Source organism: Ovis canadensis, chromosome 1 (assembly GCF_042477335.2).
Source record: "Ovis canadensis isolate MfBH-ARS-UI-01 breed Bighorn chromosome 1, ARS-UI_OviCan_v2, whole genome shotgun sequence".
NCBI classification, from domain to species: domain Eukaryota; kingdom Metazoa; phylum Chordata; class Mammalia; order Artiodactyla; family Bovidae; genus Ovis; species Ovis canadensis.
In genome coordinates this window covers 233,684,563-233,701,079 of record NC_091245.1, presented here as the reverse complement: position 1 = coordinate 233,701,079, position 16,517 = coordinate 233,684,563, and the positions used below count along the sequence as shown (strand labels likewise).

At 40.6% G+C, this 16,517-nt stretch overlaps 1 long non-coding RNA gene across 1 annotated transcript; it reads left to right on the top strand.

Moving 5' to 3' along the window:
• Positions 1-3,041: 3,041 nt before the first annotated feature.
• On the top strand, positions 3,042-8,462 carry LOC138424622 (uncharacterized). Its single transcript, XR_011250891.1, has 3 exons — positions 3,042-4,097; positions 4,532-4,632; positions 8,303-8,462. It is a non-coding gene; the product is annotated as an uncharacterized lncRNA (long non-coding RNA).
• Positions 8,463-16,517: the final 8,055 nt, after the last annotated feature.

The window sequence follows — 16,517 nt, the reverse complement described above, 5'->3', positions numbered from 1 at the left end:
ATAGAATACTTGGATAACTTCTTAGAATTATGAAGGAACTTAATTAATTAATATTAGAATATCATTATTCCCCCAAAAGTAGTTCCAATCACTTAAATATAAAACAGTAATTTGCAGTATTACATCTAGATCCATTTATTTTAAAGGTAGAACTAATAGCAACTGAAAGAGAATTTGATTCAGATTCTCAAGGTATAAATCTGTATCTAATACAATAATGCTTGTGAGCATTGTCAACTCATACAGCAGGGTGGCCACATTCTTTAACCTTTTTGAATCCAGAAAATAATGAAAGGAATTGACTTCATTTGCCAGTAAAAGGTTTTGAATACTTTTTATTAACATACTTATTGCTGACATTTAACTTGTATGGTTATTTGTTATTAATATTAACTCTCATAAATAATAATAGTTCAAACCCAAGAATTAGACATATAATTTAGAACATTGAAGCATTTTTAAGGAGAGGTTTTCATATGACTTAACACTGGAAATATTTTTGTTTTCTGAAAAAATATGAACATCTGACTTTGGGCATAATGGAAAAATAAAATCCACCTTTCTCCCCCAAGTGAGCTTGATGTGGTCTAACACATTAAAGAGACACCTCTGCCTTCTTAAAGTGTATAAATTCTACAGTTGCAATTTTCTATCTGAAACCTTAAATTTCTAGGGAGTAAAGTTTACTGCCAAGATTTAATTATAATTTATCTATTTTTGTCTGCGTTGGGTCTTTGTTTCTCCATTGGGGCTTTCTAATTGATGGCAAATGAGGGCTACTCTAGCTGTGGTGTGCAGGCTTCTCTTGTTGCAGAGCATGAGCTCTAGGCACCTGGGCTTCCGTGGTTGCAGAGCATGAGCTCTAGGCGCCTGGGCTTCCGTGGTTGCAGCATGTGAACTTGGTAGTGTGGCTCTCGGGCTTAGTTGCCTCATGGCAGTGGGATCTTTCCAGACAAGGGATTGAACCCATATTCCTTGCATTGGCAGGCAGATTCTTAACCACCAGACCACTAGGAAGCCCTACTTCTTTTATTTAAAATGGAATTTCTAAACCCCAGGGCAGCCAGCTTTCCATTCTCTATTGTTGCTTAGTCACTCAGTTGTGTCTGACTCTTTTCCACCCCATGGACTGCATTCTCTATTAACAGACTTTCTAATGATTGAAGTTTAAGCTGGGATCTCATGGGATCTCGAAATTAGAATGTTTTTGTTCTTCCAAGGGGCACATGGTACTCAGTATAGAACTGAGGTTAGTAAGAGGAGATGAAGTTAGGGGGAAAGAATCCACTACCTTATTTAATAGAAGTGATTAGGTAAGGACTTATTACACATTCTTTCCAGAATTGTTAGTCAATATTTTTGCCAGTGTACCCTGAAAAAGAATTTTTTTCAACTATGTTCTTCTTGAACATTTTTAGGTTGACATCTAAAACAATTAATTATAAATTTAAATAGTCGCAAAGGACATTGTAATGACAACCAGTAAATTATAAATATGGACATTTAAAAATAAAACTGTCACTTTAATTTTATAATTGTAAACCTTTTATTGCTCTCCTATCCTATTGTTTTTGTTCAGTCACCAAGTCGTGTCCTGTCCTATTAAATTACTACAAAAACACATATGTAACTTTCCAAAGTTCTTCTGGATTGAGTTGTTACTACAATTATATTTTTTTATGTGGCAGGTTTTTAAATTCTTTATTGAATTTGTTACAGTATTTTTTCTGCTTTATGTTTTGGTTTTTTGGCCTCACAGTATGTGGGATCTTAGCTCCCCAACCAGGGACCCCACGCAACCCATGCCCTGAAAGGTAAACTGTTAACTACTAGACCACCAGGGCATTCCTACAGTTATTATTAATATGCCACAGTTAAAAAACATAAATAAATGCTAAATGTTGATAAATAATTATTAAGCATCAAAGCTGTTTTGTTGACAATGCATTTCTTGATAAGAAGAATCAATACCTAATGTTTCCCTTTGCATGTAATGAAAAAGCAGGTAGATGCAGTCAAACATACTTACTTGGGCCTTCCCCAGTGGCTCAGCAGTAAAGAATCCATGTGCAATGCAGGAGACACAGGAGACCCAGGTTCAATCCCTGGGTCGGGAAGATCCCTTGGAGAGAAGGGAATGGCAACTCACTCCAGTATTCTTGCCTGAAAAATCCCATGGACAGAGGGCTCTGGTGGGCTATAGTCCATAGCGTCACAAAGAGTCAGACACAACTAAAGTGACCGAGCACACACACACACACACACACACACACACACAGGACCTTATTTACTTTATATTCAGTTCAGTTCACTTCAGTTGCTCAGTCATGTCCGACTCTTTGCGACCCCATGGACTGCAGCACGCCAGGCCTCCCTGCCCATAACCAACTTGCTCAAATACATGTCCATTGAGTCAGTGATACCATCCAACCATCTTATCCTCTGTCGTCCCCTTTTCCTCCCACCTTCAATCTTTCCCAGCATCAGGGTCTTTTCAAATGAGTCAGCTGTTCGCATCAGGTGGCCAAAGTATTGGAGTTTCAACTTCAGCATCAGTCCTTCCAATGAATATTCAGGGCTGATCTCCTTCAGAATGGACTGGTTGATCTCCTTGCAGTCCAAGGGACTCTCAAGAGTCTTCTCCAACACCACAATTCAAAATCAATTCCTTGGCGCTCAACTTTCTTTATAGTCCAACTCTCACTTACATACATGACTACTGGAAAAACCATAGCCTTGACTAGACAGACCTTTGTTGGCAAAGTAATGTCTCTGCTTTTTAATATGTTGTCTAGGTTGGTCATAACTTTTCTTCCAAGGAGTAAGCGTCTTTTAATTTCATGTCTGCAGTCATCATCTGCAGTGATTTTAGAGCCCCCCAAAGTAAAGTCTGCCACTGTTTCCACTGTTTCCCCATCTGTTTGCCATGAAGTGATGGGACCAGATGCCATGATCTTCGTTTTCTGAATGTTGAACGTTAAGCCAACTTTTTATTAGTAGGGGGAAGAAAATATTAAACATTTTATCATGAAATAAGATGAGGATTTTACTGTATTATAATAAACATTTCAAACAGTATCTAATAAAAAATTGCTTTAACTACTTCATTAAATAATAATGGCTAACTGGAAAGATTTCATAGAAATTTCATCTAGCATATCTCAAAAACTTCAATAGTCTAAGAAAACATTCTAACCACATTTAAAATAATTAGTGATGCTATGCTAACCTATACTGCATTGCTATTTAAAGTTTCTTTTCTTTCCAGCTAAGGATGTATCCAGGAAACAAATATCAAGAAGACCTGAAAAGGCTACTTATATTTAAATGCATTGCAGGAAGGGGCATTTTTAACACTCACCCTTTACTACTAATGTTAATTTTGCCTTACTTTCCTGGAACTATCCTCCAAAGTTATACTTTGAAGAAACCAAGTCATAAAAAAAGAGACTCATTAGTCCAAAATTGTCTGACTCCCATTGCTGCAGTCTACCTTGTATGTGAACTGACAAAACCCCAGCATGGACTGAAATGTTGTTCTTAACATGACACTTTATTTCAAAGGAAGTCAGGGAAACAGGAATGTCTATGAACTTAAGATCATCAATTCCTTCAAGTATCCCTGGGGTACACATGCCTCATGTTACAGGCCACTGTTCTAACTTAGCAAGTCAAGTCAAATCTTCTTTGCATTGAAGCATTAGAACTTCTGGGCAGAACTGAGTCGAGTACCTCTGGTCAGAAGGCTGGACTCTCAGACCTCAGATACAAGATAAGAGTCTGTGTTTCCCTCCCTCCGTGAGTGCAGAATGTCAAGAAGAGGACCCGACAGCCACCTCCTGCCTCTTCTGGTTGTAAGCGGAGATCACAGAAGAGGAAATTTCTGAGTGCAGTATCACCAGGGCCTGATGGTTCTCCGTGACCATGTCCCTGTGGACTCTTAATATACCCTTTTTTTTTTCTTATTTTTTTTTTCTCAATATACTCTTAACCAGAGAGACCCCAGAATCAACCAGCATAAGGCAGACCTGCAATCACCAAGAAGAAAGTTCCTCAAAATCTGGCTGGCAGCAGTAGGAGAAGAAGTAAAGAGAAATGTGAGCCACAAAGATCAAGTTTGGGGTCAGGGAGGGCTTAAATTCTTTGTAACTACATGGTTGGAATGCTGAGCCAATACATATTACTGTCACCAAATTCTTGATATCTACATTGTAATAACTTGGGGGAAAGAGATTATACTTGTTTTTTACCATTTGTGCCCTAGACATAGTATGTTGGTAGGGAAAGATGGGAAGAGATTTTTTCCGTGTTGTGATTTAATTATTTATGACTCAAATTTAGTCATACAACCAATATGAGAGTTTGTTTTGTTTATGTATTAGGGGCCCTTGAAAATGTTTGTCAAACCACCTGTAATTTGATGCTTTAAGTTGGTAATGATGCATTTCGGCAGCATATGTAGATAGAATCTATATTGCTGTTTCTACTTGAGTTACTGATATTCCAAATATTTCTAATCCTAAATTCATAGGTGTGCTCTTTAATTATCAGTGGCCCCCAGATCCCCAGAGTTTCTGCAACCATCCTCACCCCTCCAGGATCAGGACATCTGTTGGAAGGATTCCAGGAAGGGTGAGCATCTGGCTGGGTCTGAGGCTGTGATCTGCCTGTGTGATCCTGACTGTATTTCAGCCTATAACATCTTTATGAACTGTCTATTTATTTTTGTTGTTTGTGCCTCTTCTGACCTTCTTAGTGTAAAAGCAGCTGAGCTTTTAGTGAAGAAATTGTATATTCATACAATATTGAATACATATTTTTATATCCAATTTTGTATTCAAATTGTGTATTCATAGAAAGCTTCCCAGGTGGCTCAGTAGGTAAAGAATCTGCCTGCCAATGCATGAGACGCAGGTTCAATCCCTGGGTTGGGAAGAGTCCCTGGAGAAGGAAATGGCAACCCACTCCAGTATTCACCTGGAGAATCACGTGGACAGAGGACCCTGGTGGGCTACAGGGTCACAAAGAGTCGGGCATGACTGAGCACACATGTACAGCAGAGTATTAAAATTCAGTCATTAAAAGTTTAATACAAACCTTAGTCTAAATGTATTGCCACGAGTTTCCATACAGCTCTTCTCATAAAGGTTCTGAACTTTTCTGGAAATATGATAAGAATATTGTCTCAGCAGTTTCCCTTGGTTGGCTGCCTTTGGATTTAGTCCTAGTGCTCCGGAGGGGATAATTTACCTCAGATCTTCTAACTTACTGAAATGTGTGTAAAAATGAGACTATTATACTCCTTTGGTCAACTCAGGTTTGACTGGGTTTTTGTTCATTACCAAAAGAGCGTGATTTTGAAAGGCATGGAGTCCTCCTTGACCAGTAAAAGGAGGTCTCCACAGGCATCAGGCATCTTTGTGTCCCTGGTTTAACAGCAGAAAGCAGACTTCCAGTGTAAAACGGCATGGCATCTGACTAACAGGCCATGGTGTAGCCCCTTCCAATAGCCCATTAAAAACCCTGTGATGGAAAAGGAAAGGTCGCATATGCACAGCACACAGTCAGCCTGGCCCCCCACTGCTGTGCCACAAGGGTGCCGCCGCTCAAGGTCCCTGGGCCACCTTGCTGGGAACTCTGAGATGGCCATTCCGAAAAGAGGAATCTCGTGTGAGTGGCAGTAAGGAGGGAGAGATGGGGAGAGATGCACTGTACCCTGGGAAGTGGGATTCTCTCAAATAGCAGTGAGTCAGCAAACAGACTGAGCAGCCAGGTAGTGAAATGCACCCAATGGTACTTGAAGGAGTAGCAGTAGCAGCAGTAACAGCAACAAATCAGTAGCAGCAGCAGCAGCAGCAGCGAAAATAAAGAAAAGGGTAATGGCTGATATTTGTTGTTTATAGGGAGCAATGCACAGTACTAAGAGCTTTAAAGGTATTTCATTTAATCCTCCCAGGAACCCAATGAGGTTGATATACTTACTAGCTTCCTCTTACAGATGATAAAACTGAGGCATAGAGAGGTTAACCAACTCACCCAAAGTGACACAGCTAGGAAGTGGCAAAGCCTGGGCTGGGGAATAGGCCCTGTAAGCTGAATGCTGGACCAGGTACCAGGAGTATCACCTCACCCCTCTTCCCAGTTGTGTCTCTAATAAGGGATGTGACCCTCACCCCAGGGCAAATTTGAGAGACAGCCCTGTACCCTGTTAGTTGAAATAAAGATCTAGCTTCATCTGAGAATGAGAAATCAAGAAGGGAGGAAAGGAGGAAGGAAGAAACAGTTTAGAAGTTTTGAAAAAAAGCATTACAGAACAATGGAAAGAAAGTAGCATATAGGAAATAACCAAACAGATCTACAGAAAAGATCTACTACACAATCCAATCAGGCCACGCCAGGAAATGATCTAGCATCCTACAGAAGCAGAATATTATAGGGCTCACACTCTTTTTTTTAAAAAAACTGTGTCATTTTCTATATTAAGTCTTTAGGTCCTGTGCTTTTTTATTTATTTCCAGAATATGGAGCCCTAGCTGTAGCCTTTCAAAGCATTTTCTTCTTAAATACAGACAAAATAGAAAAAGTATATTAAGACTGGTACAAAAGGAGAGGGAAATAAATGATACAGCTGTTCATCAGATAAAGCTCTCCAGATAAAGTCAAAGGCCAAAATTTATAAGGATAAAAACACATTCTAAATTTAGTAATCATAAAAGTGCTCCTAAAAATTGTCTACAGAAGTCCATTTTTGAGAGAGAGTTCTTCAAAAGTTAAAGTTTCTTTTAACTGTAAATAATGTTAACATAAAACAGGAGGCCTTGGTGCAGCCCTTTCCAAGTGAAAGTCGCTCAGTCATGTCCAGCTCTTTGTGACTCCATGGACTGTATAGTCCATGGAATTCTCCAGGCCCGAATACTGGAATGGGTAGCCTTTCCCTACTCCAGGGGATCTTCCCAACCCAAGGATCGAACCCAGCATTGCAGGTGGATTCTTTACCAACTGAGCTATTAGGGAAGCTCTTTCAGCCCCTTCCAATACCCCATTAAAAGCCGTGAGATGGAAAACACTGGCCATAAGCTGAATGGTCTCAGGCTGAACCACTATGTACTGGAAATAAAGTCTTTGTTCTCAAAAGTCGTTTACGCTCTCTTTTCATTGTTAACGGTATGAAATTATAGAGAGTGTGAACATTTTTGAGGGTGTATGAGTTCCCATTGTTTTGTTTTGGGGCAAAGGGTCTTCAGGCTTTGTCTTTGCTCTTCTTCCTTTGATGTATTTCTACTGTCTCATTATGTGCTTTCCATCCTCTCTCTTTTTTTTTTTCCCCTATCTTCGGAATAGAATTTCTCTTTTCTTTTCTTCTTGTTCTTATTCCCACTGCCACTTCCTACTGCTCATTTGGAAATAATTCTCTCTACAACTACTTTTAGGAATTACCCAAAGAACCTGCCTGCAATGCAGGAGATCCAGGTTTGATCCCTGGGTTGGGAAGATCCCCTGGAGAAGGGAATGGCAGCCCACTTCAGTATTCTTGCCTAGAGAATACTATGGACAGAAGAGCCTGGTTGGTAACAGTCCACGTGGTCCCAAAGAGTCGGACACAACTGAGCAACTAACACACCCACACGTTAACACGTTTACATGGTCTCTTGATGCTTCACCCAAACAATACAAGTACCTTAGAATATTATAACTACAATTTTCACCCCATTCCAATTTAAATTATATTTTGAACTTGAATTCTATCTTGTTTGTTTAACTTCACAAATTAGATATTACTATTATTGTTATGTGTGATCAATGTTTGTCAATTTCTTTGCTCACCATTTCTCCTTGCATCTCAGACCTTTCTCCATTTATCCTCATAATCTTTTGCATAAAGCACTTTTTCATTTCTAAAAGTTTCATTCAATTTTTTTTCAATCTGCTAGATTTGTCTTAAAAATTCTCTTATTCCTTTTTCACAAACTTTTCATTTCCTTAAACATACCAAACATCATTATTTTATATTGTATCTGATCATCTTTATAGATCTGATTTTTCTGTCTATTGTTTCTGCTGATTCTCACTCACAGTGCTTTATTTTTGTGAGCATGTGTGGTGGCGGGAAGGGCAAAACATGCCTAAGTATGTTTTTATGTGAGCTTATGTTCCTTGGAACTTTATCTCTAGGGCTTCTTTGAGACCTGGGTTGAGACTGTGTTCTTTCATAAAAGATTTGCTTTGCTCTTCCCAGTTGATTACACAAACATTCTTGGAGCACTTTCATTAAAATTCTCTTCTTTCAATTTTTCAATTATAGGTGATATAAACTTCAACCAAGAAATCACATGAGGGCCAGGTTGCAGGTACAGATTCTCAAGTGAGACTTCCTCCTACTTTCCTCCAGCATAAAGATCAAATCAGATGTGTGACTATCTCCTGCATAGCCCATTTTTTTTCCCTCACCCTTCAAATTGAAGGTAAAAACCCTTTGAGATTCCAGCTCTATCTCCTATAAGACTTTCAATTTTGTGTTGGCCTGAGGCTTTAACTCCTATCAAACATTTTCCAAAATGTTCATGGTTTCCTTCCAGGTTTTGGCAGAAGCACCGAAAGAACTCACTTTGGTTCTCTTCTCCCAAAGTCACTACTTCTGTTTTGCTTTTTTATTTCTTCAGATTCCTTACTTCTGTGCCATCTTGTTGATGCCTTTTAAAAGTACTTCCTTTGTTATTTTGTCTAGCATTCTGGTTGTTTTCATTGGGTAAATCTTTTAGCATATCTAGTTTAGCAAACTTAAGGCAATAAATACTCTGTGCAGATGGGGAGACATCATCCATGATGTAGCATATGTGCTGAACTGAAGGCTTCTATAAAGCACTGTGTCAGAAGAGCACAGAGGTCTGGGACCAAAGGACGGAAACACAAGTGGCCTTACTTACATTATTCCAGTGACCACCATTCTCTTTTTTTGTAATATAAGAATTCAAAGCTAGAAATTTCCTCTAGTCACCTGCTTCTGGGAAAAGCAAATCCATACAGTGCTTAATGAAGTAGAATATATCTTTCTGTATGGAAAAACCCCAGAATATATTTATTTTGATTTTTTGGTTATTTTCAGTCTGTAGGATATTAGAACAAACATTGCTCTTTAAAATTATCCTGAAAAGAAATGCTGATTTTTAAGGAAAATTATCCATATTCTTAAACTACATATTTTTTTCTCTTCATTCATTTATTCATTTGACATACATTAAGGTTTTTTGTGCCAATCATTATGTTGAGGTGGTAAATTAAAAACATCTATACCAGATTATTAATTTCTTGCATTAAATACTATAAAAACTTTTAGAGAAGATGAAAACCCTGCTTTTCTGGAGATAACAGCTCAGTGTTTGACCCTAAAAGCATTGGTTACCTGGTTTCAAATTGCTTCTAAACAATTCTCCAACACATTTTGAATGAACCCCAGGAGCTCCAGTGACTATGTCATTAATAAACTGTTTAACTCATAATTATTTACAAATAAATGGATCAAAGAAATTTAAGAAATGGAGGACGTAAGTTACATATTGCCTGTTGAATCAGTTCCCCACTAGTTCATTCAGTATAGATTCATGGCTTCAGGAAAAGAATCTAAAAAATACTTTTAATCAAAAAAACCTAGATTAAAATGATGAAAATTTGACTCAGCATCCCTCACTTTTTAGGCATTTCCAAACTCTGTTTCACTTTCTATTTCCATTGGCCATGGGCAAGCACCATCTCACTTCCTTTTGCCCCATGGCACACATAAAGAAGGCCTGCAAATGCTGTGTGTATTTTGGGTTGGTTGCAAGTGTTAGCAGAGCTCTCCTGCATTCCCCCAAACAATCTGTGACTGTGTCACATGTATTTCTAATTCAAAGTAAATTTCAAGTTAGTCTTGTACACAAATACCCTTTGAAGTCATGAAAAAGTTAAAGAGTTGAAAGAGGCGGCGTCTAATTGGTCTCGTTAGGCATTGAGATCAAACACTACATTTGTTATCAGAAGAATGAGGAATACTTTGACCTTTCTTTATATGGCAGTTAGGCAAGAAATGGACTGTATAAAGATTTTTTAAAAATCATACTCTGCTCTTTCCTGAGCTGGATCACTTTTACGTTGTGATATCAGTTTTTCTTACTTAGAATTATCCCTTAATCTCTTATCTCAATAACATATCCACACATATGGAATCTCCTTCTGTAACTGGCATTGACTGGGCTCCATACCTCATACCTAAGTAACTACCTGGGGTATAGTTTAAGAAGACAACTCTAAACTGTCTGAATCTGCTGCTTCATCATGCCTGCGAGAAACTGATTCACCTTTATTAATCTACAAACAGTTTTAAAAGAATTAAAATCAGAGTTTATCAAGTTCGTGTTACTATCTTTATGTATTGGCATTTGGGAAAGTCTCCAGTCATTGTTTTTCATTATCACTATGGCTTCTAAAGCCTTCAATACAGTCATTTTGGCAAATGAGTGAACACCAGCAACTGCATGAAAACAATGGCTTCGCTTTGTAATGTAATGTGGGGAAAATATTTTTTAATTTTCTAACAGGTGCTGGGCTATGAATCTGACTCATAAAGATAGTAATTATACCGCCTTTCTAAAGTGAAGCAGCAGAGAGAGAACATACTAAAATTAATGAAGAGAGCAAGACTTGGGTTCATTTTCTCTATCTGGAGAATTCATGATCCTGAGAGGTTTTTAAAATGAATCATTGCTTTGTGAAGTATAGCTCAGGAGCAGATATTTGTCTTTGTGTCAAAAACAAGGACTCTTAGCAAATTGAATCTCTTCCTACCTTTAGATAATTCAAAAAAGATAAAATCTTGAGGGCTTTATAGTGTTGAGCAGGGATAAAGCCTTCTTACAGATTGGAACAAAATTCCTACCTTTCAACTGGCAGATAAAAATGCATTTCAGAGCTGATTTTCACATAAACAGTGTTGTAATATTGCAGCAGCATACAGTCAGGGTGGTTGGTAATTGTGTACACATGCTACATTATGTGAAAATGAAAGCTGATTGATTCTTGTGGTGCATGTCTTAGCGATAGCATGAATCAGAATGAGAAATGTTTTCTCATTTCTTAAGTGGTGAAAGTAAGGTGGGAGGAGGGGCCGGGGGAGGCTTGGTTGTCAGTAGTACTAGTTGGTTGACAGAGGTAGTATGACAGACCAGCTGAAAACAAGGGGCGGAAAATGCAAGGTAGGTACACTTTAATTTGAATTCCAAAGGGCAAGTGTCTGACCTTGAATATTTGCTCCATGCCTTATTCAGCACCTATAGCTCATGGATACGGGCATAAAATAGTCCCAAGTCCAATTCATTTCAGTAGAAGATTGTGTTCTCTCTCTCTCTCATTTTTGGAATATGATATAAAACAATAAAAACAGATTGACGCAAAAGGACACTATTAGGAATTACTTTGCAAAGAAAAGTTCTGAAGACTACCTCCTAGTCACCCTAGCTCCTGGCATTCCTACATGTCCTCAAATCATCCTCAGCTTTCCACCAAAGCCCCGTTTTGAATGCTTTTTATTTGCCTGCCATAAACTGACGAGGTTGCAAGAGCAGAGTGCCTGCCTGTACACAGTGACATGTTGTACAGCTTTGCAGTCAGCCCTGTCTTGGGTCTGGTACTGAAGATTTGTTTTGAGGTTTCCTTGGGCACCAAATGGAAAACAAGCAAACAAACAGAAGCTACATGAAATTAGATCTTTCCATTGGTTGTGGAGAAGGGTGTGTTATCACAGATGTCTATCGCCTAAGCAGGCTATCGTTTAAAGGGATAGGGGAGCAAGAACAGCATAAGCCTGAACTAACGGCCAGGAAAGAATCTGTGGGTAGAATGTGGATCAGTGAGTTCATTCCTTCTTTTCACTGACACCTACAACTACAGGGAGTATAAACAATACCTTACGATGTTATGGACCGAACTGGTGGTGTTCCCTCCACCCCTAAATAGAAGCCCCAATTTCTATTATGACAGGATTTGGAGATAGGGTCTCTTAAGAGGTAAATATAAGTAGGGTCATTAGGGTGGGACCCTAATTCAATAAGACTGTATTCTTATAAGAAAAGGCAAGGAAATGATTATCCTCCAATTAAAAAATAATTTAAAAAAAAAAAAAAAGAAAAGAAAAGATGGGGACTTCCCTGATGATCCAATGGCTAAGAATCCACTTTCCAATGCAGGGCACATAGGTTCAAACCTGTTCGGGAAATTAAGAGCCCACATGCAGTGGGCCAACCAAGTCCACGTGCTACAGCTAGAGGGAGGACCATGCACTGCAACAAAGAGGCTGCCTGCCAAAACTAAGACTCGACACAGCCACAATCAATAAATACAATACTAAAAAAAAGAGGCAGAGACCCCAGGAATGTGCATGCACAGGGGAAAGACCGCTCAAAGACACAACGAGAAGACTTGCCATCTGTAAGCCAAGGAGGGAGGCCTCAGGAGAAGCCAAACCTGCCGACACCTTGACCTTGGATTTCAGCCTCCAGAACTGTGAGAAGATAAGTTTCTCTGGTTGAAGCCACCCATTTGTTATGACAGCCTGAGCAGACTAAGATTTGAGAGGGTGTACAGGTGCAATGCCATCCCATTGCCATGCTAGGTTGCAGCCAAGAAGCATGGAGACAGCCAGAACTCCATGAGAGCTTGACACACACACACCAAATCTGGCTTCTCTGTGAATTCCCACCTCCCTTGTGCATTATACTAATAGAAGAAGGAATGGAAGGACCACCAAGTAGATCCCATGTGCTGGACACTGTGCTCTGAGGATGCAAAAGTGACTCACAGAGTTGCTTCCCCTAAGGAAGTCATCATCTGGAGAAAGGCAAGATGAGTCAGTCCTCTGACACAGGTATAGAGAAGGGCTTTGGGAGACAAGAATGGCTAATTTTAATTTAGGATTTGGGATTATGCAAAGGACAGAAAGGATCATAAAGCCTTCACAAAGATGGAGTCTGAGGAGAACTGTTTTGGTATCTACTGTGTTCTAACCACTTCACCTAGTGGCATAAGATACTCACCATCTCCTCATGCTCAAGGAGTCCGTGGGTCAGGAGTTTGGATGAGACACAATGTGGATAGCCTGTCTCTGCTCCTTAGTATCTGGACCCTGTTGGCTCAGAGTGACTCGGTTGACAAGGGGCGGGCCAGAAGGTGGCTCTTCACTCACGTGCCTGGCACCTGGGATGAAGGACAGACTTAGCTGGAATGCTGGCCAGAGTGCCCCTAGATGTCCTCTCCAACATAGCAGGGTAGTTGAGCCCTTACACTGTGCTTTCAGGGTGTCAATAAATCAAGTACCCTTAGTGAATGAAGCAGAAACTGGATGGCTTTTTATGACCTAGCATCAGAAGTTACAGAGCATCATTGCCACTATAGCATTGGTTGAAGCAGTCCTATTTAAAGGGAAGGAACACAGACCCCTACCTCTCTAAAGAAGGAGCCATCAAACATTTGTCACCATGTTTCAAAACAGCCACACGGACCCTGAAGCATAAATAGGATTTCAGGGCTTCTCTGGTGGCTCAAGGTAAAGAATTTGCCTGCGCTGCAGAAGACCCGGGTTGCATCCCTAGGTCAGGAAGATCCCCTGGAGAAGGAAATGACAACCCACTCCAGTATTCTTGCCTGGATAATCTCATGAACAAAGGAGCCTGGTGGGCTACAGTCCATGGGGTCGCAAAGAGTCTGACATGACTAAGTGACTAACATTTTCATTTTCAAACTTCATGCACTAATGCTCTATTGCCTACAAAAATTTTTTTCTGATTTTACATGAAATGCACATTCATTATTTACAAGAAATTAAAATCATAGAAAAATAGAAAGAAACTTCCTCATTACTTCTCTAAACAAGGTATATGACTGGACCTGAGCTGGGAATTAGAGCTATAACTTTAAACAAAACATACCTCGGAGGGTTTCCTACTAAACCACAAAGGGATAACCACTGCTAATATGTTGGTGTAATCCTTCCCAGTTTGAATAAAACAAATTGAGATTATTCTGTACCTAGTTTTGTGTCCTGGTGTTTTTTGTTTTGTTCTGTTTTGTTTGTCTTTTACATCTGGTACATAAGATAGTGTGAGAATTTTCCTCATAATATTAAATATTGCACAAAACTGTGATTTTGAATGGGTGTGCCACATATCATCACATGAACAGACCATTTTTTATTTCCCTGCTGCTAAACACAAGTTATTTTTGAATTTTGGCTACTACAAAATAATATTGTAATAAATATTCTTACTCATCTTTCTGCTTCTCTGACAATTTTCTTAGGATAAAGGCCTCAATTAATGGACTTACTAGTTCAGAAAGAAACAATGTTTTAAAAGCCCTTGCTTATGGCTGTGCAATTTGCTTTACCAAAATACTGTACCAGTTTGCATTTCCCCAGCGGGTGTTTGAGGAGCATCAACAGAACACATGGGAAGCAAGTCTGTTGCCCAGGTACAGGGAGGAGAGATCTGGTCCAGTCTGAATCAAGCAGAATACTGAAAGAAACCAAATGGGGAGTCAGAAACCATAGTCAACTAGTAACCAGCATGGGCTTGGCAGCTAAAGAGATGGACACTGGGAGATGACCACTGCAGAGTCAAGATAAATAAACACTTCCCTGACTTTGGCTTTGGGGCAACATTCTGAAACCAAGTGGTACCCAAGGGGTGCTCAGAAACCCAGGTTTATTGGGGTGTGAATTAGGGCTCCTTGTGTGGTAAGCAACAGAAACTAACCCTAGCTAATCTATGCCAAAAGGGAATTTACTGGAAAACAAACAAACAAACAGCTAATTTCTGAATGGCAAGGAAACCAGGACAAAATGGACAGGAACTGAGGTGCTTCATGGGCAGGAAGCAGCACAGAGTCAAGGGTCTAAGATCTAGGATCCCTTCACCACTGTCTCCTGGGTCCACTGCTGTGGATAAGGAATGAGCTCGAATTGGATTCTTTTAATGACTTTGCTCCAATTTGGGGTTCCAGGGAAGGCAGATCTGACTGACCTCAAAAGATCTGAATGTCTGAACTTGGGCTCAGAACAGGCAGGCACCTCAACTAACAGCTTCCTGTAGGTGGGAGAAGTGATTCCCACTGGTGAATCAGGGCACAGCCAGCCCAAACCAAACACTATCCACCATACCATGTTACCTGGCAGGGGAAGTACACTAATGCTTTACCACCATGAATCCCTGAGCCCAGCCTCCCCATCCTGCCACACCCCACCAAAGCAGTCCGTGGAAATGAAAAGAGGCCCAGGGACCATCAGGTTTGATGAGAGATGAGTGAGAAATGCTAAATATGAGCCACAACATATGAGGTGCTGTGCTGGAAGTCAGCGCAAACAACCAATTAACATAAATCCTGATTCAACTTGAACTGAGTTTTAACCTCTTCACCTCCCCACCTCTTCATCTGAAACACCGGGCTTTAATTAAGAGCAACAGGGAGGGGTGAGAGGTGGAAGGGAGGCTCAAGAGGGTGGGGACATATGTATACCTATGGCTGATGCATGTTGATGCATGGCTGGAAACTAACATGATATTGTGATTATCCTTCAATTAAAAATAAATAAATGGAAAAAAAGCAACCAGGGAGCAACTGGACTGGAAGGAGTCTTGACAGGGGGCCAAGGCCAGCCCCACACGCCACCTTCTGCTTGGCTGAAGTCCCCTCCTCCGTCTGGTGAGCCAGTGCAGAAGAGAAGAGTCAAAAGATACTGTGGCCTGGCTTTGTTAGGGGGGATCGTGAACATGGATGAGGACATGGAGTAACTTTAGGAGGCTGGCTCTCCCAAGAGCTCTACCCCAAGGACAACATCTCCCAGCCTTGCCTTTCCCTGCCAGCTGACGAGAGTTACTCCTCATCCCAGAGATGAACAAGGTCATCAGCCCTGAAGGAGCATCTCGTACTTGGGAACACAAAGAAAAGACCAGATTCCTCCCCGCTCAGATACCTCATCATTCAGCCAGGCAGTGACAGGACGAAAAGAGGGCGGGTAAGTCTCAGGGACAGAAGCAAGGTGACAAAGATTCATTGTACTTGGGTGGGGGACATGAAAAGTCACGGGGTCAGGGAGGTGTTCCTAGGATGGGACAGTGTCCCAAAGGGTGCCCACTGGGACAGGAGGGTGGGCAGCAAACAGCAGCTGCACTCTTTCTGGACCAAGGGCAGCAGCCCTGGTCTCAGATCCCTGTTGCTGTTCTCATCAGGAGAATCTGTGCTGCTGAGGAAGACATTCTGATGAGCAGGGCTGTAACTGCTCCCTTGGGAAGTGGGTGTTGGGGCACAAGGAGGGGAGAAGAGCCCTACATTTTTTGCCAGGGTCAACTTGTGCCTTCAAGAGCACGTTCTAGAAAAAACTACAGGATCTACACATCAGCAAGGCTGCGGCACGATCCCAACACCTCCCTGGTAAGCCCTTCCAGCACCTCCAAGGGTGGGGAGATGGCTACTTGTTCCAGTCCCCCTGCTGA